At 45.0% G+C, this 25,955-nt stretch overlaps 1 long non-coding RNA gene across 3 annotated transcripts in view; it reads right to left on the bottom strand.

The window, feature by feature from the left end:
- LOC147576554 (uncharacterized) overlaps positions 1-23,260 on the bottom strand; it is a 33,741-nt gene extending 10,481 nt beyond the window's left edge. Inside the window, exons 1-3 of one of the 3 annotated variants that reach the window (XR_015240907.1) lie at positions 23,123-23,260; positions 5,840-6,011; positions 95-4,327 (exon numbers count right to left, since the gene is read on the bottom strand). This is a non-coding gene — a long non-coding RNA (uncharacterized LOC147576554). Of the gene's footprint in view, positions 1-94; positions 4,328-5,839; positions 6,750-23,122 lie in introns of those variants that run through there. The other 2 variants (XR_015240905.1, XR_015240906.1) reach the window with 2 other exon arrangements.
- Positions 23,261-25,955: the final 2,695 nt, after the last annotated feature.

Here is a 25,955-nt window from a genome sequence, read left to right as displayed (position 1 = left end):
AAAAATTAACTCCGCTTTGAGCTTCCGGCCCAGGGAGAGAACTTAAGTTGGAAATGACTGCACCGACTACTCTCAATTTTATAATCCCATTTACCTAAGAGGTTCAGAGTTTTCCTTGGCAGCGAAAATACTCTATCTGATCACTGACATACAGAAGAGAGCTGGATCCTGGAAGTCCTGGTTCCTTAACCTCTGCTTCCTTCACATGTTCTGGAAGAAGGGCACCGGAAAAGGGATCAGAGGCAGCCGCAGACAGTCCTGGCTGAGAGCTCTGTTCGGGAGGTAGATGAAGACAGAAGAGGGATAGATTGACCTCTGGTTACTTGAGTCACTGTGGCTGCCGAGCACTGGGTTTATGTCATGTTCATGGATCCACCCTGAGACAGGTAGCTCCCGAGTTAGATGCTAATTCCCAAATATGATTGAACATGTTGCAGAAGGAACATTAGATGATCTGCAGTGTGCCATCGGGCAGCCCTGTGGAATGCAAATTCTTTTTTGAGGCCTGGGGACCAGGTGAGCGGACTCCTTGCAGGGGCCCCACCCCCACTGCATCATTTCAGGGGCAACACCCCATTTTATTCATGGGGATGCTTTACCCATCCTCCTCTGTTGTTGTTGTTGGCTTGGTTTGTTCTATTTCAGTAGTCTTGCAATGAGCACGCATTTGCAAGCGTTCTAGACCACGCTGTCTCTAAAATCTAAGCCAGACAAGCAGCAGTTCTGGAAGACAAGAAGGCATTTCCTCTTCTGGAAAATGAAGGTATGGCGGACTAAAGAATTCCTGAATAAATTCCTCCGGGAAGGCTGGGGCAGGGCTTTGAGGAGCTTTAAAGGCACAGGCTGCTATACACGCTGTCCTTTGCCTCCCGAATGGAAAGCTGTGCGCGCCTTGGTAGAGGGATCACCTGAGGGCGTGTGGGGTCAGTGTTGGAAATCAGCGGGGAACAGGCTTGATCTTGACAGAGAGTAAGGGTGTGGGGAAGTATCTTGAACTAATTCTGAGTCACCAGGAGACCGATTTTTCCAGCAGGGGGAGGATCGAAAGAGGTAGGAACACCCAGTTCAAGCTGCTTCACCTTGGGTGTATCTAAGAGGGCAATCTGATTGATTTTGCTGCCTAGCAGTGTTCTCATTTTGAACATGCATCCCCCTCAGATCAGTGTCTTAAAGGTGCTGCCTTGTATGGATATGATCAAGGGATAAGTACGCTTGTATTTAACATAAAAATTTGAGAACTTTCATCGTCAACTACTCGCATTTAAATCCCTTGCTGCTTCTCACTGGGGCTGGGAGAACAACAACAACAACAACAAAAGAATACAATTCGCTTAGCTACCCACTTCAGAGAAAATCTGGGCTCATCTTTAGGTTGTACCGTTCCTGCCCAGGTGGTGCCGCTGAGAGGGAATGGACCGTGGTACCATCTTGTCTTCACGGGGCCATTCTCTACAAATCTCCGAGTCTTGTTTTCATAGCAGAAGCGTGTTTTCCTCTGTTGACCAGGTGTCTGAGTTACAGAGAAGGATGGATCCTGAAGGGTCCTAGCCCCTTAAGCTCTGCTTTCTTCCGACTTTTGGGAGGACAGACATCGAGGAGGGATAGAGAGTGAGAGGGTGTTAGGAAGATGGGCCGGGGATCCCCCATTAGGAGTCTGTTTACGTACATGGTGGCCCAGACTTTCGGAGATCTGGGTAGAGACAAGGGGGAAATAAGACTGTGTTTTGGAAACTGTGGTAAGAAGGAGGCAATGACTCAGTGCTTACTATCCCCAGAAAGTGATACTGCTCACTAGGGAGGCTTTGGGGCAAAGCCCGTACATGTATCTGGAGGTGGAGTTGGAAAAGCAGATTGGCACCTGGGAATTTGGAAGGAAAGGCGTGGGGGGTGGGGAGAGAGACTGTGAATGAACAAAACGGGGAGGGGGGGGGAAACACATTGGGGAAACAGTACCGAAAATGGGTCCCCGAGGTGGAAAGAGCTGTCAGAACAGAAGCAGAACTGCTGTGTTGTACTGTTACAGAAGGGAGATTTGCAGGTTGTGTGGGAAACCCACAGACGTTTATTTCATTTTCTTTATGCTTCTAATTTTAATTTTCTTTTCACTCCAGCATGTGTGAAATAATTGTGGTTTAGAGCAATGTAGTCTTGGGAACCTTAGGGCTATACTTAATGTCCAAGTTTAGGGTTTAACCAAACATAGCATACCTGGAAACAGTCCTTTATTTATCAGTGGCTGAAATAGCAGCTGAGTCACAGAAGTGACACAAACACATGTGGTGCCTTTCTCATACGTCCTAAGTCCCCGGGGTGTTGACGAGCCTTGCCTTTGCCCGCTCAGGCCTTGCAGTCTCCTCTCCACCCACCTTGCCCGGGGACAATGCCCCTCACACTGGTCCTTCTCTGATTGTTGCCCAGACATCAGGCCCACATGCTGACGATTGACTTTCAGAGTTGAGCTAGAGAACATTCCAGCAACTAAAGCATCAGCAGCTCCACTCATTGTTCTAAACATTGGAGCTCAGTTTTGAAATATCAACTTTGCTTCAGTTGGATTTCATCTGTGCTCAAAGGGGAGAGGGAGAAAGGATCCATCTGGTCTGGAAGAAGACATTTATTCTTTCCCCACCTTGTAGTAATCAACGACAGTCACTATGCACTCTACCCCTAAGCCCTAGCCCTGGTACAGAGGAAGGAATGGGCTAGGACGGAGCGTGCCGCTCGCTATCTCAGTGGCTCGGGGGCCATTAAACACAGTGGGATGGATTTACACCTGTAAGCAGGGTTGCGTCATCCCCTCATTTCCCACACGTTCTTGCTATCGTAGATAAGACTGTGAGAAAGCTCCAGTGCAAGGTGTGCCTACATCAGGGGAAATCAAGATGATCCCTTGGGTGCAAAGAGAAAATACTAGAGCCTCTATTACATTTATTTAAAATTTTCTACTTTTGTGTGTATGTTACAATGTGCATTACAAATTAGTATGTTGGTAAATATACTATCTATCTATCTACCTACCTACCATCTATCTATGTCATCTATCGTCCAGCTACCCATCCTATCAGGGGGCGCATTGAGCAGCATTGTGGAAGAACACACTCCTGGGAGATTCTATTTCGGTAGATTTCAGGTGAGACTGAGGAAACTGTAGTTATCGGATGCATTTATCTTCGTGAAAGAACCTTTTCTTAAATGTAACCTCACACACAATCCTAAGAAATACAGCAGATAAGGATGGGACCACTCTTCTGAAGGAAGCTGGAGGCAAGGCTAGGGGATGGCCCGGCTTTCCTTGTGTCCCATCTCCCCTCCGCTCTCCTTGGTCTACGTAGGCTCTCCCTTGGAAACCATCATGGTAGCTTCTGGAAGATGAATCTTTGGAGGTTAACTGTTCCCATGTTTGAAACTGAACTAACAGGACATGGCCCCCATTCTCAGGTTTGATGTCACAGATAGTTTCCACTAGCTGGATCGCTTTCAGTCTTTTTCTTGATGCCACATGCTCAATACACCCTCCTAGCCCAGGCTAAGTGAAGGGACTGATCTGAGAATAGACTCCTTCTTCCTAAGGCTCCTTCCCTCGGCTGCTTCCTACCATCCTGGGACTGCTTCATCTTTCTTAGCAAAGGGACTTCCCCACAGTAAACAGGCAGGACTCACCTATTCACGAGGGTTCACGTTCATCGGCAGAGGATGGCCAGACTGCTGCAGCAAGCACTTCTCTGATCTTATTTCAGATTCGCAAGGCGCTCCCTCTGCAGAAGGAGATTCTGCTTAAATGAAACGCAGTCCCATATCCTAGGGGCACCTCACCTTTTAGCTGATTCAACTATACTGACGTATGGTTATAACTTTCTTTCTAATTTTGCTGGTTGAGAGATGGCCTATTTCCCAAGGGCAATTCACACACTGTCATTTATAGAGTTCTGTTGTCTTCATGAAGAACCACGAAGGGTAAAATCGCCTCACAGAGTCAGGGGGAAGGTGGGGTGTGGCAGATACAGATACGCTACCCAGCGACCCCCGTAAGATGGGACTCCCTGCCCAGCGATGGAGAGGGTAGCTAGCTCACAGCCTCCTCTGTGAGCAACTGTTGAGCCGAAGTCACACACGGTTCTGAGTGGCACTAGCCAGTAAGTGAGCAAGGCCATGGAACAAAGACCTGGCCATTTCCTCCTGATGAGGACTCGGATCCAACAGGTGCTCTTGCTCCGTATCCTGATCGGGTACCTTCCTCATGACCATTCTTGCTTCCTCACATTTCCTCCCAGGTGTTACTCCCCCCAAAACCTTATGTACTCCTCGTTCTGTCTCGGCATCTTCTTCCCTGAGAATCAGAGGCGGGGGAGGGGGGAGGAGGAGGAGGAGGAGGAAATGAGAACCAAATACAGGTTGCAATAGATCGCTTAGGTTTACAGTCCCCAGCCCCCGGGCAGGAGTAGCTTGTGGGGAGCCTCAGAGTCATTGCAAGGAGTCTGTGAATATACACACGTGTCTGTGGCCTGAATATATCATCTATTTAAATATTTTGAATAACAGATGTGCTGCTTTTCAAATGTAGGAATCAAAATTCACTGAAGTCGTTTTTTAAATAGTGCATTTTTAGATCGGTGGTCACTACCAGTTACACACACACACATCGAGGGACATTCTCTGTCCCTGCAGGACAGAATTGTGTGGAAGACCCTGGAGAGGCCCCAGTTCTGGGGACAAATGATAGAGTTGAGGGCAGTGCGTGTCTGAAGCAGCCTTTTCAAGAGAAGAAGGGGCACTGAGAGATGGCGAGGCTGCTAATTACCAACTTCCTTGCCCTCATCAGCTTGCCCCAGGTTGCCTATGTGAGCATGACACCGTTCCTACGTCCGAGGGTGTCATCTGAATGATACCAAGTCCTATCAAACCTTTGATCCTATGTTATTCATAAGATCCTGTCTGACCTGCCTTGCCTCGCCAGCCTCTGAACACTACTTTGACAGTGACGTTGCTAGCCTAGGCTGTTGGGTTTCCTGCCACATGTGGGTGTCTGCAGGGCTGGGCCGACCAACATGGCAGAGATACACGCTGCAGAAGGAAGTCGACTTTGGTTTCAGCATGAACTGGTTAGATCCTGGACGTTTCCCAGGCTACGACTTTTGTTGGCCTGGCACACTCAGGCCGAGGTGAGCCACGGCTGGGAGTTTTGTGAGCGTTTCCGAGCTGAGTGGTTACCCCAGGTCTGTTAGCCATCTGGGCCTAGGGCATGAACTGGGGCACCCTCTCCTTTGAGTTCTTGCACCTTTCCACTCTGAGCCAAAAATATTTGTGAAGAGCCACTTCTGCGCATGGTGAGCGTGGGATGTTTACTCTCAGACTCACAAGCGTGACACGTGGGGGTCAGATTAGAACAGAGCAAAGTCTAAGAGTCTGGCCAATTGACTCTAATGGATTTTTTTTTTTTTTTTCTTAAAAAATGGACGAACGGACGTGTGGCTTTCTAGTCCGGGGCGTGACTTTGGAGTCAGACCGCTTGAGTTCGTATGCTGACTCAACCATTTACTAACCATGTGGTTGTAGGCAGCTTACTTAATCTTCCCGAGCCCCAGTTCCTTTACCTTGACAACAAGGACAATCGCATCTACTTCAATAAATGTGAAGCCCCTAGGGAGCGCTCAATAAATATGAACGATTACTGTTTCTGCTGTGCTGTAAAGAGATTCTGGGAAAGAGGTCTGGTAATTTGACGTCTCTGACCACCATTGTCACTGTCAGGAATAGTCCTCCAAGAGCGAACGTGATGTACTGCCACTTGCTTCGGTTTTCACACCCGGAAAATGAGACTAAGGTTGCGGGCTTTTCATACCTTATGGGAGTTTGAGATGCATCCAATGCAGGAAGAGATGCCTTGAGATGTAAATATGTCCTCTGGAGCTGGGAGATCTTGTCCACGCTTGTCCAGCGGCAGTGGCTGTGGCGGCAGTCGAGGGTCCTTGCCCGTCCTGCACCGTTCGTGTTGATGTTGCCTCTGCGCGGAGCTGTGATGGAGCAGAAAGATTTTGCTGGGGTGGGCGGGGCTATTCTTCCTGCACTGCCTGTGACACAGCCCCGTGTGGTTGAGAGCACTGCTTTTTGATGTCCGACGACCTCTCTCATAGGGTCTGAGGTGCTTCTGCTAGAGGTGACTGATCTCTGGGGTCGATGCCAGAGCCTGCGAGGACCATAGGATGAGCAAAGCCAGGTCCTACAGCAGCAATGCGTGAGACTCGGGTGGGGGGCAGGCCCTCACTCCCTCTCCTCTCTGAAGGGTCCTTTTGAGAGGGGATGTTTGGCTGCCCCTGGGTGAGACATGGTAAGAAGTTTGCATTCATGGAAAAAGGAAGGGGGAAAAAAAAAATCACCAATGCTTTCATACGACCCAGCATGTCACAGTTCCTATTTAAGGGGGAGGACTCATTTTTCCCTAAGCTGAAAATATTTGGGCTAGGATGTTGAGGCAGAGGGTGGGCGGGGAGAAATTGACTTTCTATCCAGAGCCAGACAGAGATGAGCATATTCAATGAAATATTTGGGGTTCTTATCTGAGGGGGAGTTCTTTAGTTCCAAGCAAAGAAACACCAACATGGGCTAACTTAATCCAAAACTAAATAAAGGGTGCCTGAGCGGCTCAGTCGGGTAAGCGCCTGACTCTCGATTTCAGCTCAGGTCATGACCTCACGTTCGTGAGTTTGAGCCCCATGTTGGGCTCTGCACCGACAGCATGGAGCCTGCTTGGGATTCTCTCTCCTTCCCTTTGTGTCTCCTCCTCCCCCATGCTTTCTCCCTCTCTCTCTCTCTCTCTCAAAATAAATAAACTTTTTAAAAAAAATTAAAAAATACACACACACAAACACACACACACACACACACACACACACACACATAGGGTAGCTATGGAATCTGGCTTTGTACAGGACAGGAAGCTGGGAAACCTAGGTCGGAGAAACGAATGGGCTTCCCCTTAGCTAGGGTTCCCTTATGTCACTTCACACAGGATTTCTCCTCCCTGGAGAAACTTAATCAGCCTTGCTTGGGGACAAACCACTACTTGACCCGCAGGAGGTCAGGCACCTTGCTTCAGGCTTTGTCAGAAGGGCGAACAGAATGCTGAGCAGGCCGTAGAACAGATGTCTTCCACGGTCTCTGCTTTTTACCATCAGCCTCGTCACTATAATTAGTTCCCTGAGGCTGCCCGGTTTTACGTGCATCCAAAGTGGAGTCAACACGTTCCTGTTTTAGAGCATCCTTGGTAAAATTTGCCCGCGTAAAAAGTGGATTACAATCTTGTCGCCCAAGACGAGATGCCTGCCTCGTCTTGCTGGCCCACCTGGAGAACAGGTGCTTGGGCCTTCCCGACGAGGTCCGCCTACCTCGCCTTGCTGTCTCTTTAATAGCTCCATGCTCTGGGTCATAGAAGCCTAGGCCTCAAGGCCCCTGGTTACCCGGCCTAACTGTTGCTTAAACAGCAAACTAAAAATAAGTGTGCCCGGGACCATTCATGCTGGCAGTGACAGTTGGACGGCCACCTCACCACAAAGACACTTGTCATTTGGAGGTTTGGAAAAGGGAAACACTTAAGTGCTAGTTTATCGGCCCAAAGAAGCTGTGACAAAAAAAAAACAAAAAACAAAAAACAAAACAAAAAACACAACACCCATCCCACCCACAGACTTCTGGTCAGAGTATCAGCTTACAGGGGAAAGTTTAGCCTGTTATAAATTAAAGGCATAGAGATGTTGCTTTATTTGCACATTTGCGGAGGGAAGAGGGGACGATGCAATACCGCAGCAGCTGCCTTTTAGAAGTTTCCAGGGAAACTCTGAAAGAGAACAAAAGCGTTTTCTTTTTAAAGCGTCAGAACATCTGCAAACTGTGGAGGGGCAACGAAGAAAAGCCTGCGATGATGTGCAGTGTTCATATTTCGGTGTGGCTCCAGTCCTGGCTTTTAGATGAGGAGGAACGACTCAGGGGTCGGTGGCGCGGTGCCCTCTCTGACCCCTTCCAAGCCAGTCCTGTCTGTCCGCACTTGGGAATGATGCCCGAAATAAAGTAAAACCTTAACAAGGGCTTTTAGCACAAGGACCGTGTGAACGCATCCCATTCAGAGTCCTCGTTTATGCACTTCCCTGGAACGTGTGATGTTTTGGAATTTCCTTGCCAGTATCATTCTAATGGCTTTATGATAGTTCATCCAATGGCTGTTCTGTAACCTATGAAAGCAGGCCCCGGCCTTGGACGTGATATCTTGCAAGGACTGCCGTGACGGACAACTTTGTGCATAAACCGGGGCACCATCTGTCAAAGAAGAGTCCAGCCTCGCCACCTGTCGGGTGTGGGGCTTCCGCACTGTCCCCTCTCTCTCCGTTAAACAGCAGTGCTTACTTGAACAAAGTCTAATGATCCATTTCGTGGGTTATTCTAACCCAATTTTTCTTCACTCTTGTCCCTCTTCTCATGTCTCGGGAAGTGATTTCTCACATTGTTAGCAAGCACACTGGCAAGTTAAAAAAGAGGACAAACTTTGGCTTAGGTACCTTTTGCTAAGTAATAGAAAACAGTGATGCAGGACTGTAAGAGGCTGGGTGAGGTATATTTAAGAAAATCAGATGGGGCGCCTGGGTGGCTCAGTCAGTTAAGCGTCTGACTCTCGATTTCGGCTCGGGTCACGATCTCCCTGCACGAGAGATCAAGCCCCACGTTGGGCTCTGTGCTGACAACCGGGAGCCTGCTTGGGATTCTCTCTCCCTCTCTCTCTGCTCCGTTTCCACTCATGCTCTCTGTCTCTCTAAAAATAAATAAACATTCAAAAAAAGGAAAATCAGGTTTAGACACTGCCTTTAACAATCTATTAAGTACTCTTGTATTTTCTCCAAATACATTTTATGTTGCTATTGTTTTACATACTATCATTAGACACAAAGTAACTGCGTGTGTGACAATAGCAGCTGACAACTCTTGTTTTAAGGCAGGGAAAATAATTTACAAGCCCACGTTCTTACTCCTCTGAAAATAGCTCTCTTAAAAGCTCCTGGGGGCCCAGATATTGATATTATTACTCTTTCCTACTTCATTTAACTAATCACCTAGGCGTGCAATTTTAGAGTGGCTACTAGAACAACAATGATCAAAGCAGTTAACAGGAACTAACATTAACTGAGCGCTTACTGTATGCCAGGTGCCGGTCTGAGTCTTTGGGTGGATAGACTGATACACTTAATCTTAGCAGAGGGAGGATGTCGAAAATGCAGATCCGGCGGGACTCTTTGAGGACGTCGCAGCCACGGGAACGGCGGAAGGAGACTGGAACGGCGGAAGGAGACCACCCCGGCACGAGCGAAGGGCTCCAAGTGTGGAGGCGCATGGCTCTTCTGCTGTGGCTGGGGGTTAGTCAGAGAACGGGAATATGGCATCGAATCCAGCTGGAAGACAGGGACGAGATCCAATCCTTATCTTAAGAAGCCCATACACATTTTCCATTTGGAGGTAGATTGCACACGAAGTGGGGTGTGCTCACAAAGCACAATTGATGCTGTTGAGGCAGTGGATGGTGGTAGCCTGGGCTCACGGGCTGGTGGAGATCATGGAGTGGACAGAAGTAGACTCAGGATGCATTTTTGGAAATGAAATTGACAGCACTTGCTGCTAAATTGCCATAAAGGATGCAGGATAAGGGGGTAACAAAGACCCAGCTCTGGGTTTCTTATCTGAGTACGAGGCTAATGGTGCCATATTCTACAATGTGAAAATCTGAGGGAGTAACTGATTCATGGGAAGGGAAATGGAAGGTTCTATTCTTACCTTGTCATTTGCCAAAATTGATACTCTGACCAAAAATAAAGAACACAAAACTAGAAGGTTGAACTTTTTAGTCATTTTTTGTTTAGCAAGAAGAGACCAGACAGACCTAGGGCTGGGTTCAGACACACCTAACTAGGATGGCCCTTTTCAGGTTGCGTGACCTCAGTCAAATTCCTTGGCCACTCACCACCATTCAATGCTTCGGTTTTCTCATCTCTAAAAAGGAATTAATGTCCAGTGTCCCACAGAGCGGTTGATAGATTGTGTGTATGGCTCCTAGCTCAGTTTCTGGCACATAGCAATTCCATTTCTTTCTTTCTATTATTATTAATTTATTTATTTTTAAAAATTTTAAAGTTTATTTATTTATTTATTTATTTAGGGGAGGAGGGAGAAGGAGAGAATGAGGGGGGAGACAGGCAGAGAGAGAGAGAGAGAGAGAGAGAGAATCCCAAGCACGCTCCACGCCATCAGCACAGAACTGGATGCGGGGCTTGAACTCACACATCATGAGATCATGACCTAAGCCAAGATCAAGAGTTGGAGGTTTAACTGACTGTGCCACCCAGGCACCCCGATAATCCCATTTCTTAAATGTTAGTTGCAGTCCTTTGAAATAACCTCACAAGATAATGCTGTTATGTGCAATGAATTCTTCCTTGTGGGGTTCCTGTCCATGCCTTAGCCTGGGTGACAGGGTATGACCTAGATCAAAAACACCTGAAAGGCAGTGGTGCCCCCAGATGTCTCTCTTACCTGCTGTCTGAAGTTCCACATTTAAATGTTTCATTCCTTTGGGAAGGCTTGAACTGAAACACCCACCTAATTTTATTATTATTTTTTTTTTAATTTTTATTTTAAGTAGGCTCCGTGCCCAACGTGGGGCTTGAACTCACAACTCTGAGGTCAAGAGTCACATGCTATACCAACTGAGCCTGTCTGGCACCCCAACCCTTCCTGAAATACCAATGGCCTTGCAAAAGAGAATCGTTTAAAGCGTATTTGTCAATAATAGAAAGTCACCATAATATAGTGATTAAGCACATGGATGCTGGAGCCAGGCTGCCTGGGTTTGAATCTCATTTTTTGTCACTTCTGAGCTGTGTGACCTTGGGCAAGTTACCTGACTTCTTTGTGTCTAAGTTCCCTCACAGGTGAAATTGGGCCATTACTGATTCCTACCATACGGAGTCACTAAATGTTTCAATGGAGCTAATGTATATAAAATGATGCCTAGAAAATCATAACCACTATATAAGTACGTGTTGAATAAAATACAAACAGTTCAGGTGTTAGCAACAGATGACTTTGAGGAGGCGAGAGAAAGGCAAGGCTGGGGAGGCAAGGCGGGGGGCTGAGGTTGCTGGGTCTCTGGAGGAAACAGGAATATGACACCGTGGACAATCATGGCAGAAGGTGACAGCAGACCTTTCTGCTTCTCAGTTTTGTCTTGTCAAACCCCCAAAGCAAATCCCAGCGTGGCCCCAGTCCCAGCTACCAGAGCTCAGTTTTTCCCACCTTAGACGCAGCCTTGAATCCAGGGTGCGCTCTGGCAAGATAACATGCTTTTCTGCTGTTTTTGCTTCCATCTGTGGAACTCTCTACCTGGAGACATGTCAAAGTGTCCTCTACCCGCTTGATGTGGCTTGAGTGCGTGCTTTCCTATGGCTTATCAAGGTTTTGACGGAAATCTGGCCATAAGACTATTCCAAAGCTTCAAGCGATGCTCATCATTTCCGATGTTATTTGAAGTGGACCGGGGAGGCCAGGGAATGTGTGAGTTTCCTTTCTTGTCCCCTCTTAAAGGAAAATGCTTGGTGGGTTGTTCTACCTAGGTGACAGTTGGGTTTTTTTTTTTTTTAATTTTTTTTTTTCAACGTTTATTTATTTTTGGGACAGAGAGAGACAGAGCATGAACGGGGGAGGGGCAGAGAGAGAGGGAGACACAGAACCAGAAACAGGCTCCAGGCTCCGAGCCATCAGCCCAGAGCCTGACGCGGGGCTCGAACTCACGGACCGCGAGATGGTGACCTGGCTGAAGTCGGACGCCTAACCGACTGCGCCACCCAGGCGCCCCATTAGTTGGTTTTTATCGTTAATCTCCTACTGAGCTAAACTAGGAACAGAGAACATCAGCCTTTTTAGAAAAATAGGGCGGGAAAAAAATCGGTTATTGAATTCCCAAACCCCCGGACCCGTAGTAGCATCTAAGGAATACCCGTCTGTTTTTTCCAAGGGCAGTGCGAATGTGAAGGGACTAGATCACTCAGACCCTGCTGCTGGACTAAAATGGTATGGCCACTCTGGAAAGCAGTTTGGCTGTTTCTCAAAAAATAAATATATAGGGGAGGCTGGGTGATGGGTATTGAGGAGGGCACCTGTTGGGATGAGCACTGGGTGTTGAATGGAAACCAAGCTGATGGCAAATTTCGTATAAAAAAAATAAATACACCACTGCCGTACCACCCAGCGATTGCATTCGTGCCCTCTTATCCCCATGAAATGACAAACTGACTTTCACACGGACACCTGTACTCAAATGTTCATAGCAGTTTTATTGGTAGTATCCTCAAGTTGGAAACAACACAGACGTCCATTCACGGGTGAATGGTCAAACAAACTGTGGCATCTCCATCCCATGGAGTATTACTTAGCAATACAGAAGGAATGAACTGGAGGCATGCCTCCGAGGTATTACAGGCTCAGTTCCAGACCACTGCAATAAAGTGAGTCAAATGACTATTTTGGTTTCCCAGGGCATATAAAAGTTATGTTTACGTTACACTGCAGTCTATTAAGTGTGCAATAGCATTATGGCTTAATAAAAAAAACAAGGTGTTTACCTTAATTACAAGATAATTTATTGCTAAAAATCACATAATTTTGTGATATTATGCCATAGTTTTTGCAAGGGGTACCACTGGAAGAAACTGTATACGAATGGAAGGGAACTCTCTGCATCCTTTCTTTTTTTTTTTTTTTTTTTTTAATTTTTTTTTTTTAACGTTTATTTATTTTTTTGGGACAGAGAGAGACAGAGCATGAACGGGGGAGGGGCAGAGAGAGAGGGAGACACAGAATCAGAAACAGGCTCCAGGCTCCGAGCCATCAGCCCAGAGCCCGACGTGGGGCTCGAACTCACGGACCGCGAGATCGTGACCTGGCTGAAGTCGGACGCTTAACCGACTGCGCCACCCAGGCGCCCCCTGCATCCTTTCTTAAGGCTGGATGTGAGTCTACAATTATTTCCAAATAAAAGTTTAATTTAAACCAAGGAGAGAGGAGAAAGACTGTTAACTATCCCCAGACTCACCTTGAACTCTAGTAAGACCTACATAATGCTTCTTACGTTTCCCATATTCCACGCTCAAAAGAATTTCTAGTTAAAGAAAGACCTAACCAGATCAGAAGTCAGGCAAATGAATGTTTTCCTTGCCCTACAGTTATGGCCTCAGTTCACCGACTGTTCCTTATGTCAACTCACTCATTCAATGAGCATTCATAGTGCCACTCCTATGTACCCAGGACTGTACTAGGTGCCGTGGGTCCAGTGAGACAAATAATAGACTGTCTATACCTGAATGGAGCTTACGTTATAGCGAGGAGATGAACAATGTATAACACACACATAACGAGACCACTTCAGGGAGTGGTAAATATTAAGGATACAGTAATGCAGGCAGTGTTAGCAGATGGAGCCTCTTTTGAGAGGAAAGTCAGGAAAAGCCTACCTAGTAAGTGTTTTGATCTGAGACCTAAATGATGGAACAGCGTCCCAGAGCTGGGGAGAAGAGCACTGCTGTATAACCTTTGGAAAGGTCACTCTTGCAGTGTAAAGAATACGTCGAAAGGCAGCAAGAATAGAAGTGAGGAGACCACTTCACAGGCCATTTCTGTGATGGTTCCCTCAACTAAGGTTTAGCGGTGGAGACAATGGTGCCACTTTCTGGGATGAGAAAGACTGTGGGGGAAGGAAGGAATCGGTTTGGTTGGAAGAAAGAAATCAAGAGTTCTGTCTGGTCATGCTCATTTTGATGTGTCTGATAGACATGTGCATTGGGTCACAAACATTGTTCAGCCTCCTTCTTTTCCTCAGTCCCAGTCTGTGCTCCATCAGCTCTGTGCCTTTCCCCATGTCCAGACTTTAATGGCATATCGCCCTGCAAGGTGGCTTCCCACATGGCAGCAAGGGTTTAGATTACACATACCAGAAGTATGGAGTTAGCAACCTGAGGCTGGACCGTGAACAAAGGGAAATGGGGCTTAAAAGGAACCCGACAAAGTCTTCATGTTTCCTTCTCCTGTGGACAACTCAAGGATATAATAGCCTCAAGCAGCTCTCCCAGAGAAGTCCCATATGTTGAGTGAACACAACTTCTGAGTGACCTCCTGGGTCTCTTGGCAGCCTTCTAAGGTGGAAGCCAGAATGATAATGCTGCTCGGCACATCGTATCACACCTCTGCCTCCTTGCCTTTTTTTCTCCTACACTCAATACCAAGGACTTGCACATCCTGATTAAAACTTCAGGATCCTTAATCCTTGCCTTGGGCTCTGTTTTACAGAGGACTCAATTAAGACAACCTCCAAACGGAGATGTTAATTAAGAAGTGAAAAGTCTAGAGCGCAGGAAGGAAGTCAGGATTGGAGCTACTAACTTGGTGAAACTACTAACTTGGGAAACATCAGAAGTTGCATAGTACTTAGGGCCAGAGGACTAATGCAGTCACATTGAGAGAGGGTGTGGATGGAAATATGGGTCAAAGAACAACCCTGAGACACTCTGAAACCTTATGTTCGGGCGGGGGGTGGGGGGTGGTGGCAGATCCAGCTGAGGAGAACTGAGGAAAAAATAACGAGGTAGAAGAAAATCTGAGGATGTGTAGTCAATCGAGGTGAAGGAAGGAGAGCATGTTGCAAGAAAAATGGGAATAAACAGGTGGGTCAAAACTAGCTGAGAGGTCTAGAAATATGAGAGACACTGGGTTAGGCAACAGAGAAATGAGAGCCTGGAGGAGAGCAGTTTCAGTAAGGAAGTAGGATTGGAGTAGGTTGAGGAGAAAAAGGGAGACGAGGAAGTGGAAGTAGCTAACAACATAGACAAGCCTTTGAAGAAATTTAAATGGAAATGGGGAAGAAATAAAGTGGGTTACAGCAGGGCATCTGTTTGCTGGGCATGATGGCTGGAAAATGTGCGTGGGAGAAGCCTAGCGATCGGTCGTCAAGAGACCTAAGTTCTAGTCCTTTTACCTCTATGAACCAGCGAAGGGGGCTCTAGGTAAATCAGTTCCCTCCCTGGGCATTAATTTCCCTCATTTGCCAAATCAGTTATCTCTCGGATTCCTTCCAGCTCAGAGGAACTATGTCCTGTGGAGATGTTGAAGCTGGCAGAGAAGGGAAGTAGGGTCCTCAAGATGACGGGGAGGGGAAGGATTAAACAAGATGGTGCATGCGAAGCACTTAGCAATGTGCCTGACTAATAGTAAGAACACAACATGCTTCATTTACTACTAGACGTAATAGAATAGTAGCAGAAACTTGCAGAACATTGTGGTGCAGTGTTCTACTTACACACAAGAAAGTGCTGTTTGTATAAAAAAAAAAAAAAGGAAGGAGGAGAAGGGAGAATGGACCAGACAGTGTCTGGCGAGGCAGTGAGGACCGCGCTAGAAGCAGCTGGCGGAATCAGTTGTGGTATAGCCTTTATGACAGTGGCTCAGAGCTGGTGGCTTAGGTGACGTGAGGCTCCGCCGAAATGGAAAGACATTTTACTTTAAAACACGCTTTGTATTTCATGTAAAAAGTAAGGTAGGGGTACAAAGAGCCAAGAATAGCCAAGACAACCTCAAAGAAGAACAAAGCTGGAAGACGTACTCAACTGGATATGAAGAAGTTTTTAAAGGCACAGTACTGAAGACAGTGTGGCGTTGGCACAACAATAGACAAATGGGCAGAAAAGAGTCTAGAAACAGAGCCATGCACACATAGGCACTTGATTTATAAGAAAGGCAGCACCTCAGAGTAGTGGAGAAAGGACAGTCTTAATATATGGTCCTGGGTCAAATGGATATCCAGATGGAGAAATAAGAATAAAATTCAGGGGCGCCTGGGTGGCGCAGTCGGTTAAGCGTCCGACTTCAGCCAGGTCACGATCTCGCGGTCTGTGAGTTCGAGCCCCGCGTCGGGCTCTGGTCTGATGGCTCAGAGCCTGGAGCCTGTTTCCGATTCTGTGTCTCCCTCTCTCTCTGCCCCTCGCCCGTTCATGCTCTGTCTCTCTCTGTCCCAAAAATAAATAAAAAACGTTGAAAAAAAAAAATTAAAAAAAAAAAAAAAAAGAATAAAATTCAACTCCTACCTCATACCAGGGAAAAAAAAATCAATCCTCTGTGGTCTGTAGATTGCAGGTGAAAACTTCTAGTGACAGCATAGGAGAATAACTCTCAAATACCCATAAATAGGACACAAAAATACTAACCATAAAGAAGCGCATCTATGTATTGCATTTTATGAAAGTTAAAAATGTTAGTTCATCCAAAGATACCATTAAGAAGGTAAAAAAAAAAAAAGCCAAGTTACAGAGTGAGAAAGATATTCTGATAACTGATAAAAGGCTCACATTCACAGTATACAAAGAATTCTTACAGAAGAAAAGAAAGCTACCTCATTTGAAAATAAACAGGCAAAAGACATGAATAGGTACCTCACAAAACTAGAATGGCCAATAAACACATGAAATGGTGCTCAATTAGTCATATGAGGGAAAAACAAATGAAAATCATATCACTAAACACCCACCTGAATGAAAATGAATATAATTAAAATGACAAATAATACCAAGTGTTGGTGAGGATGTGGAACAGCCAGAAAAGTACCTTGCCAGTGGGAATCTACGATGATACAGCCATTTAGGGAAAAGTTTGACGTATCTACTAAATGTAAATGTGACAAAATCCATCAGATCTATTCCTGGATATTTATCCAGCAGAAATGAGGGTTTATATTCATCAAAGACCTGCACAAAAATATTCTTTGTAACATTGTTCATAATACGCTCAAGGTAGAAACAACCCAGATATCCATCAAGAATGGAACAAATAAGACACTGTGGTATAGTCATTGAATGGAATACTCTACACAATGAAAATAAATTAACCATCACTATACTCAACATTGAGGAATCTCACACATACAGTGTGGAATGAAAGAAGCTATTTACAGAAGCCTACATTTTGTCTGACTTCATTTATATCAAGTTCAAAACCTGGAAAAATTCATCTCCAATGTTACCAGTTAGAATAGTGATCCCCTTAAAGAAGAAGGAGGTAGTAGTGGGAAGGGTGTGAGGTGAACTCCGGGTGCTACTAAGTTCCATTTCTTGACCTAGAAGGTGGATGCCAGGATGTGTTTTCTTTGCAATAATCCATCAATAACTCACTTAAAGTTCGTGCACCTTCCTGTATGCATGCTCTACTTAAAACAGATGGTTTATCTAAAGAAATGAAATTCGAGGGGTAACACTCATTTTAACAAATGACAAAATGTTTCTCCCCTCCTTGTTGCCAACATTACTCCCCCAGCCACATTCCCCACTGCATGAACTTGTCGTTCTCACCAAATGAGTCAGTCACAATGGGAAAAATTTCATGGACTTTTACAGATTCTTTTTTTCAGTGTAATGTCTTCCTTGTAAGGTCTTTAAAAAACACGACCTTCAAATAAAACCACCAGACCTCACCCTCCCTCACTTTATGGGTATGAATGCTGAAATGCTGGGTCCAAGAACAACACTCATCCTGGGATCAGAAGGTGAATGTGGATCCGAAATTTATGCATTCATTCACCTGATAATATTCATTCACCTGCTGTAACTCAGATATTATTCTAGGCACTGCAGATACAACAGTGAACAACAGAAAACATCCTATTGTGGTAGAGATAGAAAGTGCACACGAAAACAAGCAAATCCCATGCAGAGAAACAAGGCAGGGGGGCATGGGATAGCAGGAACCAGGGGTAAGGTTTTGCCACGTGTGGAGGATGGTTAGGGAAGTTCTCACCCAAAGGTGAGAGATCTGAAGGAGAAGAGGAGCGACCGCGGGAGAAAGGTGCCCTGTGCAGAGGAAGCCTCAGATGCGGGCAACGGCCAGGGGGCCAGTGGGACAGGAGGGGAGTGAGCAAAGACCAGATCAAAGATGGGAGCCTAAGATCACGAGGCTTCCTAGGCCAGTCTAAGGGCTTTGGGCTTCCCCTCTGAGTGAGATGGGAGCCCGTGGAGTGTTTTCGGTAGAAATAATGACCTGATTTGACTTAAATTTTAAGAGTCACTCAGGGTGTTGGGAAAGAATAGACAGAAGAGCAGTAAGGGCAAAACAAGTGATTCTGTGACACAGGTGAGAAGCGATGGTTCCTTGGACCAGCTGTGCAGACAGTGAGAACTGGATATATTTTATGGTAGAGATAAACAGGGTTTACCATTTGGGTTGTGAGACAGAGAGGGGCCAAGGGTTTTGTCCTGAGCAGCTGGAAGAACAGATTTCTCGTCAACCAACATGTGGGTGGGATGGGTGTGAGTAGAAGGTTCCGAAATACTGTTTGCGCATGTTAGTTTGAGATGTCTATTAGCCATCCAAGGGGAGATTGCAAGGACGCAGTGGGAGATAATGAGGCTGGAACTCGAAGAAGAAGTTGGGACTGAACATGTAACTTTGGGTGTTGGTGTATGAAGCCACGAGGCTGAATGAGATCACCTAGGGAGAGGATATAGGCAGAAAAGAGAAGTTGTCCAAGGAATGGCCCTCTGAGATCAGCCCTGCCCTAAATTCTGCTTCCGCTGCAGGAAGGCGCTATATCCTCATGCTGGAAGAATTGGCCTCATTTCGCCTTGTGCCAGATGGCTGATTCACACTACAGGTGTGAGGATAAATGCAGCAATACAGTGTCCTGGAAATTAGAACCCAAAGGAGACCAACCAGTTACAATTAAAATTTCTAGTTAAAATTTCTCGTCTCCCTGACCCCAGTTCAGTTGGGGTTTGAACTAGCAACCTAGAGGCAAGCTTCTCCATCCTAGTACAGGTTTGCCAAGCGCCCCTGGCCTTCTCCTCTGGGGTTCTCTTCGCCTGTCTCCGGGTCCCGCCCAGGGTATTCTCCTCACCCAGAAGAATGCTTAGTCCCTGGCCAAGCAGGACATCCTTTCACACTGAGCTGGAGACTGAGGGCTGGAGAAAGGGGCCCTCCAAGGCAGCAGGGGCTTGGATAGGAGCCATCCTACACATTTTACCCATTAGTTGCAAATCCTTTCATGATGTTTTCCATTCCCCTTAAAATGAGTCATCAAATGAGCAGGGCCTCTGCTAGAAAGTTCATAAGAACCTTACAGGATTTGATGGTTTGAGCAAAGAGAAGAAATGGCTGATGGTAGCCTTGCAAGGCTGCAGTCAGAACCTCCTTTCAGGGTTGCTCTTTATTTCTAAAACTAGATTACCAGGGAGATACATGAAGAAGAGTGTTGAGGAAGAAGCTCTCCGAGTGCTTCCTCAGCTTCCCCGCTTCCTCAGCGTTAGTGTCACCACTCAGGCTCCCTAGGACTTGCTGGAGGGAGTTCCAGCCAAGAAAAGCACCCACGGAGAGGAGAAAAGGTGGAAAAACAATAGCAGCAGAGGTGGTGTTTATTGACGTAAACTTTCCGGCGCCCCACCTCACTTTCCAGAGACGCCATTATTTTCCCACCTTAGCTGTCATTCTTTCAAATGATTCTAACATATACTTGGTTGACCTGCCCACTCCTTCCCTCTCTTAGCTTGATTCTTTTTTTCCTTTTGTCTTCCTCTTTGTGGTAAAGGAGCAGTGGACAGACATAGCTGTTCCACAGCTTTTGAAGTCCCAGTTGGCGGGTGCCTGTCCCAAGGCCTCCCACTCTCCTTTTCTCTCACATTCACCGGAGACTCTCCTCTTTCGCTTTTCTACCCAAGAGGGAAGGTGGTCCCAGGAGCCCACCACTTGAAAGCAGAGGCCGTGTTCATGTAGCTGGTGCCCAGCTGTTTCGGGATGGGGTTCCCTCCGAGTCAGCTCTGGGAACTCAGCACACAGTAATAAAAACTGAGGAGTCTGTGATCCCTGGAGAGTTGGAAAGACAAAACCCACTTTCTCTTATATTCAATCGGGGTCCTGGAATACAAAAGTGAATTACAGTTTACTCTCTGCTTCTCGTAACTGGGAAGAAAGGAAATATTTTTGATGTGTCCAAACTCCACATGCAAACATTTATGGAAGTCAGTGGAAAGGGTGCCTTTGTTGGCCCTTCTCCACGAAATGGTTCCTACTGTGTATCAGGGGGCATTCTTAGCAGAATCCACAGAGGCAAGCATTAAAAACAATCTTTTGTGCTAAACAGATTTTGCTAAAGACATTGATATTACTAGGTACCCTTTCTACTCCAAAGAGCTACCTCACGGTTCAGGCATCCAAAATTTTCATTCCTCGTTTATTCATTCAGCATCTTTTTATTGAATGACTACTAGCCCAGGTTTGGTGCTGTGTGCCTCAGAAAAAATGGAGAACAAGGCAGATGAGTCTTACAGTAAAAATGATGGGAGAGGCAAAGAAAATAAACACATCCAAATTATTACACATTTTAGTAAGTGTTATGAGGTATCTGTGGGCTCCTAGCCCAGAGGGTGAGGTTTGATGAATTACAGGCTAAACATAGAAATAAATGTGACTTGCATTAATGACTTGCTTTTACATGTAACTTAGGAAATATTCTTTGGAGAGTCACAACAGGATTTTAAAATGGAATCGCTTGCCCCAGAACTATAACATCTGCATTATCCATGATCTCACGAAGGCAGATCACATCTCCTAAAATGCCTTTCGTGTGATGTGGCTTTGCCTCTGTGAGGGAGAGAAATCAAAGAAACAGCCCAATTGCCCTAACGACAGACTCTACTGGTTGTCTACCCAACAGCTGTTTACCCAACTCCCCCGCCTCCTTTTCCATGATCTTGTGTAATGTCTGCAGAGGTCTTTGTGACATTGTTCTCGAGACAATGGTCTAAAATTCACTATTGGGAACTTGTTTGGGAAAAAAGTGGATAATGTCCTCTCCTTAAGAGAGGTGATATTATGGAGGTCCAAAGGAAGCAATGTCGTTTGACACTTTCTCTTCTTATATTGCTTTCCTGGACTTAGCGAATGAAAGCTATACCATAGCCCTCTGCTTGTCCTTATTTTAGCTCTCTGTCTTAGTTCTAGGGAGGGCTCTATATTTGACCCAACTTGATACAAATCTCATCAGCACAGGACTTGTTGACCCACTCCAGTTCTTTCTCTTTCTTCTATATCACCACTGACAAATGTGGACTCATATGGGTGGTGCTTCCCCAAGAACACACATCAAGCTGAGCATAAGGGGGATGCCTCAGTGACTGGGTCATGTTTGTAAGGTTAGTTCCTGAATTGGTTTTCAGTCTTTCCACTTCTCTCATCTCATCTTGATGGTGTCCTTACCACCTTTGCTGCCTACTAGTCCCATCCTGGAAAACTCCCTATCAATTAATTTGGTCCTCAGCCCGCCTGCTCCACATCTCATACTTGGACTAACACTCTCCCTTGTGAACTAGTGTTATAGCCTTTTGTTCTGAGCTGCCAGCATCCTTTGTTAGGGAGAAACCACTCCTCTCCTCTCCTCTCCTCTCCTCTCTGTCTCTGTCTCTGTCTCTGTCTCTCTTCCTTTAGGTGCTATGTCACATGCTCTAGTCTATATCCAGCACAAGAGTGGGAGTGAGGACAATCATGCAATTCAAAATTGAATCCGACTCTAAAATTTAACCAATCAATAATCCTATTGGTGAAAACTGGGTGGAAATAGTGAGGACGTGCTTGGGCTGTTAAGCTCTGTGGTTGAAAGAAATGAGGAAAAAACCAACTGAGCAGTGTAGGTAATACAATAGCCAGTGGCCAGTCCCCTTGGAAAGGCCAATGGGCCTGGTTCTCCACTGTGAAGTAACTTGGTCTTGGTATAATCATCTCTTTGTGTTTCCTGAGCAGCTATAATCATATCTAGAACTGCTGCTGAATCCAATACTTCTGGGGATGAGCCCAGGTTTGAATAACAGCTATCATATAAAGAATGAAGTTATTATGCAGCTAAGTGGCCTCCTAGATTATACTGTCATCAAAAGAACTTTTTTTCTGGACACAGGCAGTGTTACCCTTTAGGAAAACCCGATATGAAATATTACGTAAACTGGAAAGTGACTATCTGCTTTTTAAAAGGAGTACCATATAATTCTTTTAAACCTGGAACAAAAATATTGCCTGCTGGAACACATTATTTTTCACACACACACACACACACACACACACACACACACACACGGAGAATAACTCCAAAATAAACAAACAAAACCAAATGAGTGACTCCACTTATGAGAAGGTAGAGTAGATAAAGTTTTCCGTATTCTTCCTTGGAGGAACAACTGAAAAATACAACTAAAAACCCTGGACATTATATATTAAAGAAATGTAAGGAGGCGCTAAAACGGGAGAGAAGAAGGTATATTGTCTAGGAACATTGGGACCCATGGGCAAACAAAACATTGATGAGTTTTCATCTCATATATCCCAGCCTTGGAGCTGAAGAAACTGGCAACCTGGAAACACCAACAGGCGCAACCACACACACACACACACACACACACACACCCCAAAAGTCTACTCCCTCTGGCCAAAGTTGTAGGAAGTGAGTAGCCTAGCAAGATAGAAAACTTTTAGATTATAACTTCTCTACTCTAGACAAACACCACCAAAAAAACTATGACCCCACTCCCACTCAGCAAAGACCTGGTGGAAAGCTTAGACTCCACCTTCACCAGGCTGGAGCCAGCCCCCTAACATTACACCCCTACCTCCCCAATTCCCTCTCAGGGTGGTGTTAAAAAAAGCTAAGTAGGGAGCTAGGACTTTCATCCTGCCAGGTGGTAATTAGAAGCCCCATTCCAGGATTAGTGAAGACCAAGGAAACCTAGACTTCCATCCCCACTCAGCAATAATGAGGTGCCAGCACCAGGCCCCCAAACAGGAGTGGTGGTAGAGGAAGCTTAGTGAAGAATCAGTACCACTGTGGCAGAGTGTGGCCACTCTTCCAATGGTACCAGTGAAGGCTACGTGGGAAACAGTAACGAGACACTCATCTTCCTCCAGGGAGATACCAGTGGAGGGGCACCCACCTCTGGCCAGCAATAATGAGGAGTCCCCCTTGGGTACCAACAGAGGTCAAGTGGGAAACATGGCAATAATTGGGCAGTGGACTTACCCCCTTCTCCTGCCAGAGAGATGTCAGCAGAAGCCAGCCAAAACAGAAGGCTTCGATAAGACTCAGAGTCTTGTTGAATCAATAAGATTCAAATGCCTAGGTTCCAATTCCCATCACTCATCATACCAGGAACCAGGAAGATCTCTGAAAGAAAAAAGGAAATCAATAAATACCTTCACCTAGATGGCAGAAATGTAAGAATTATCTGACAAATATTATATGGCAGTCCTCAGAAAAATGCTTCAAGGAGCAATTAGGAACATTTCTGAAACAAATGAGACTATTGAGTAGCTCAGCAAAGTCTCAGCAAATAAATGCAACATATAAAGAACCGAATGGAAATTTTAGAACTGAAACATATGAGGAGTGAAATAAAAGCTCTGTGGATGGGCTCAACAGGAGAATGGGGAGGACAAAAGAATCAGTGAACCGGAGGATGAAACAATAGAAATTACCCAACCTGAGCAACAGAGAGACACATGCTGGGAAAAGTAAAACCAGAAATGAACAGAGCCTCAGGGTCAGCGAGACTGTAACAAAAGATTTAACATTCATGTCATCAGAGGCCCAGAAGAATAGAAAGAGGGCAGGGCTAAAAAGAAGTACCAGAGGTTGGAAACTTCCCAAATTTGGCCAAAACTACAAATCCACATGTTTAAGAAGCTGAGAAAACTCTCAAGCAAAGATTACTCAACTAAAGCCACCCTAAGATACACCACAGTCAAACTTCTGAAAACTAAAGATAAAGAATCTCGCAAGCAGTGAGAGAGGAGCAGTGCCTTGCCTGTAAGGGGAAAACAATTCAAGTGACAGTAGATTTCTCAGAGGAAACTGCGGAGGCCAAAGTGAAGCAACACATTTTCCAAGTGCTCAAAGGAAAGAATCGTTAACACAAAATCTTATTATAGTCAGCGAAGATACCATTCGGTAACAAAGAGGAAATCAGTATATTCTCAGATACAGGAAAGCAAGAGAACCTGTCAACCAGCCTTACCCTAAGAGAATAGCTAAAGGAATTTCTGTAAACAGAATAGAAGTGGCAAAAGAAGGAATCTTGGAACACCAGAGAAGAAGATGAATGGACATGGGAGGCACACATATGAGTAAACACAATAGACTTGCCTTCTCCATTAGAGATTTCTAAATTATGTTCGATAGTTGCAGCACAAATTTTAACATTGTTTGATATGGTTCTCAACCTATGTAGAGGAAATATTTAAGACAATTATAAATGGAGAATGGTAGAGAAAAATAAAGAGTAATAAAGTGGCTATACGTCACACAAACTAGTAAATGTTGATGTCAGTAGACTGAGATAAACTATGCATATACAATGTGATACCTAGAGCAACCCACAAAAATACTACTATACAAAGAAATGCACTCAAGAAGACTACAGATAAATACAAATGGAGTTCGAAAAAATGTTCAAGTGACCCCCAGGAAGGTAAGAAAGCAAAAACAGGGACGTGAAAAACAGAGTAAAGGAACAGACAAGACACATAACGGCAGACTTAAGCCCTGAGATATAAATAATTATAGTAAGTGTAAGTGGTCTACATATGCCAAATAAAAGACGAAAAGTGGCAAAGTGGATTTAAAAACATGACCCAACTATAAGCGGACTATAAAAATCTCCAAATATAATGATGTAGGCAAGTTGAGAACAAAAGAATAAATGGGTAGACCATGAAAACATTAATCACATGAAAGAGTGACCACATTAGTATGAATTCAAGTAGACTTCAGAGCAAAGAATATTACTAGAGCCAGAGAAGGACACTCTATTGATAAGAGAGTCAATCTACCAAGAAGACATAGCAATCCTAAATGTGTGTGCACCAACCAACAGAGCAGCAAAATATGTGAAGCAAAACCAATGCAATTGGAAGGACGAAAAACCAAATCCATTGTTATTCCGGGATACTTCAACATCCCTTGCTCAATAATCAACAGAATACCTGGAGAGCAAATTGGCAAAGATGTAGGATTCAACAGAAGTTTCTTTTTTTTTTTAAATTTTTTCTTTTTAACATTTATTTATTTTTGAGACCGAGAGAGACAGAGCATGAACAGGGGAGGGTTAGAGAGAGGGAGACACAGAATCTTAAATAGGCTCCAGGCTCTGAGCTGTCAGCACAGAGCCCGACGCGGGGCTTGAACTCACGGACCGCGAGATCATGACCTGAGCCGAAGTCGGACTCAACGGAAGTTTCAACCAATAGAATCTGAGTGCCATTTAGAGAGCACTCCACCCAACGATAGCAGAAAATATATTCTTTTCAAGTGTCTAAGGAGCATATAGCAAGATAAACCACATCCTAGTTAATTAAACTGAAACAAAATGAACTCTAAAAAGGCCTTGTTAAAAGGATGAAAATATAAACTACGGAGTGGGAGGAAATATTTGTAAATTATCTATTTGTGATATAATTTGGATCCAAAATATATAAAGAATTCCCAAACTTACTATAAATTGGCCAAAAAAAAAAACAATTTAAAAATGGGCAATATATTTGAACAGACAACTTGGCAAATAAAATATCAGATGCCAAAGAAGCACATGAAAAAGTTCTCAATATTATTAGTCATTAGAGAAATGCAAAGTAAATTATATAGAAATATCACTTACACACATATTGGAAAGGCTAAAGTGAAAGCTGTCTGGCCGTACCAAGTGTTGGCGAGGATGTAGAAAAACTAGAACTCTCACACAGGACTGGTGGGAATGCAAAGTGGTGCAAACATTTTGGAAGACAGGTTCAACTGTTTGCTAAAAAAGTTAAACACACGCCTAACATGTGATTCAGCCATTCTATTCCTGGGTATTTAC

The sequence above is a fragment of the Puma concolor genome, chromosome D1 (assembly GCF_028749965.1).
Source record: "Puma concolor isolate L17-30 chromosome D1, mPumCon1.1.hap2, whole genome shotgun sequence".
NCBI lineage: Eukaryota > Metazoa > Chordata > Mammalia > Carnivora > Felidae > Puma > Puma concolor.
This window is presented reverse-complemented; position numbering and strand designations above follow the sequence as displayed.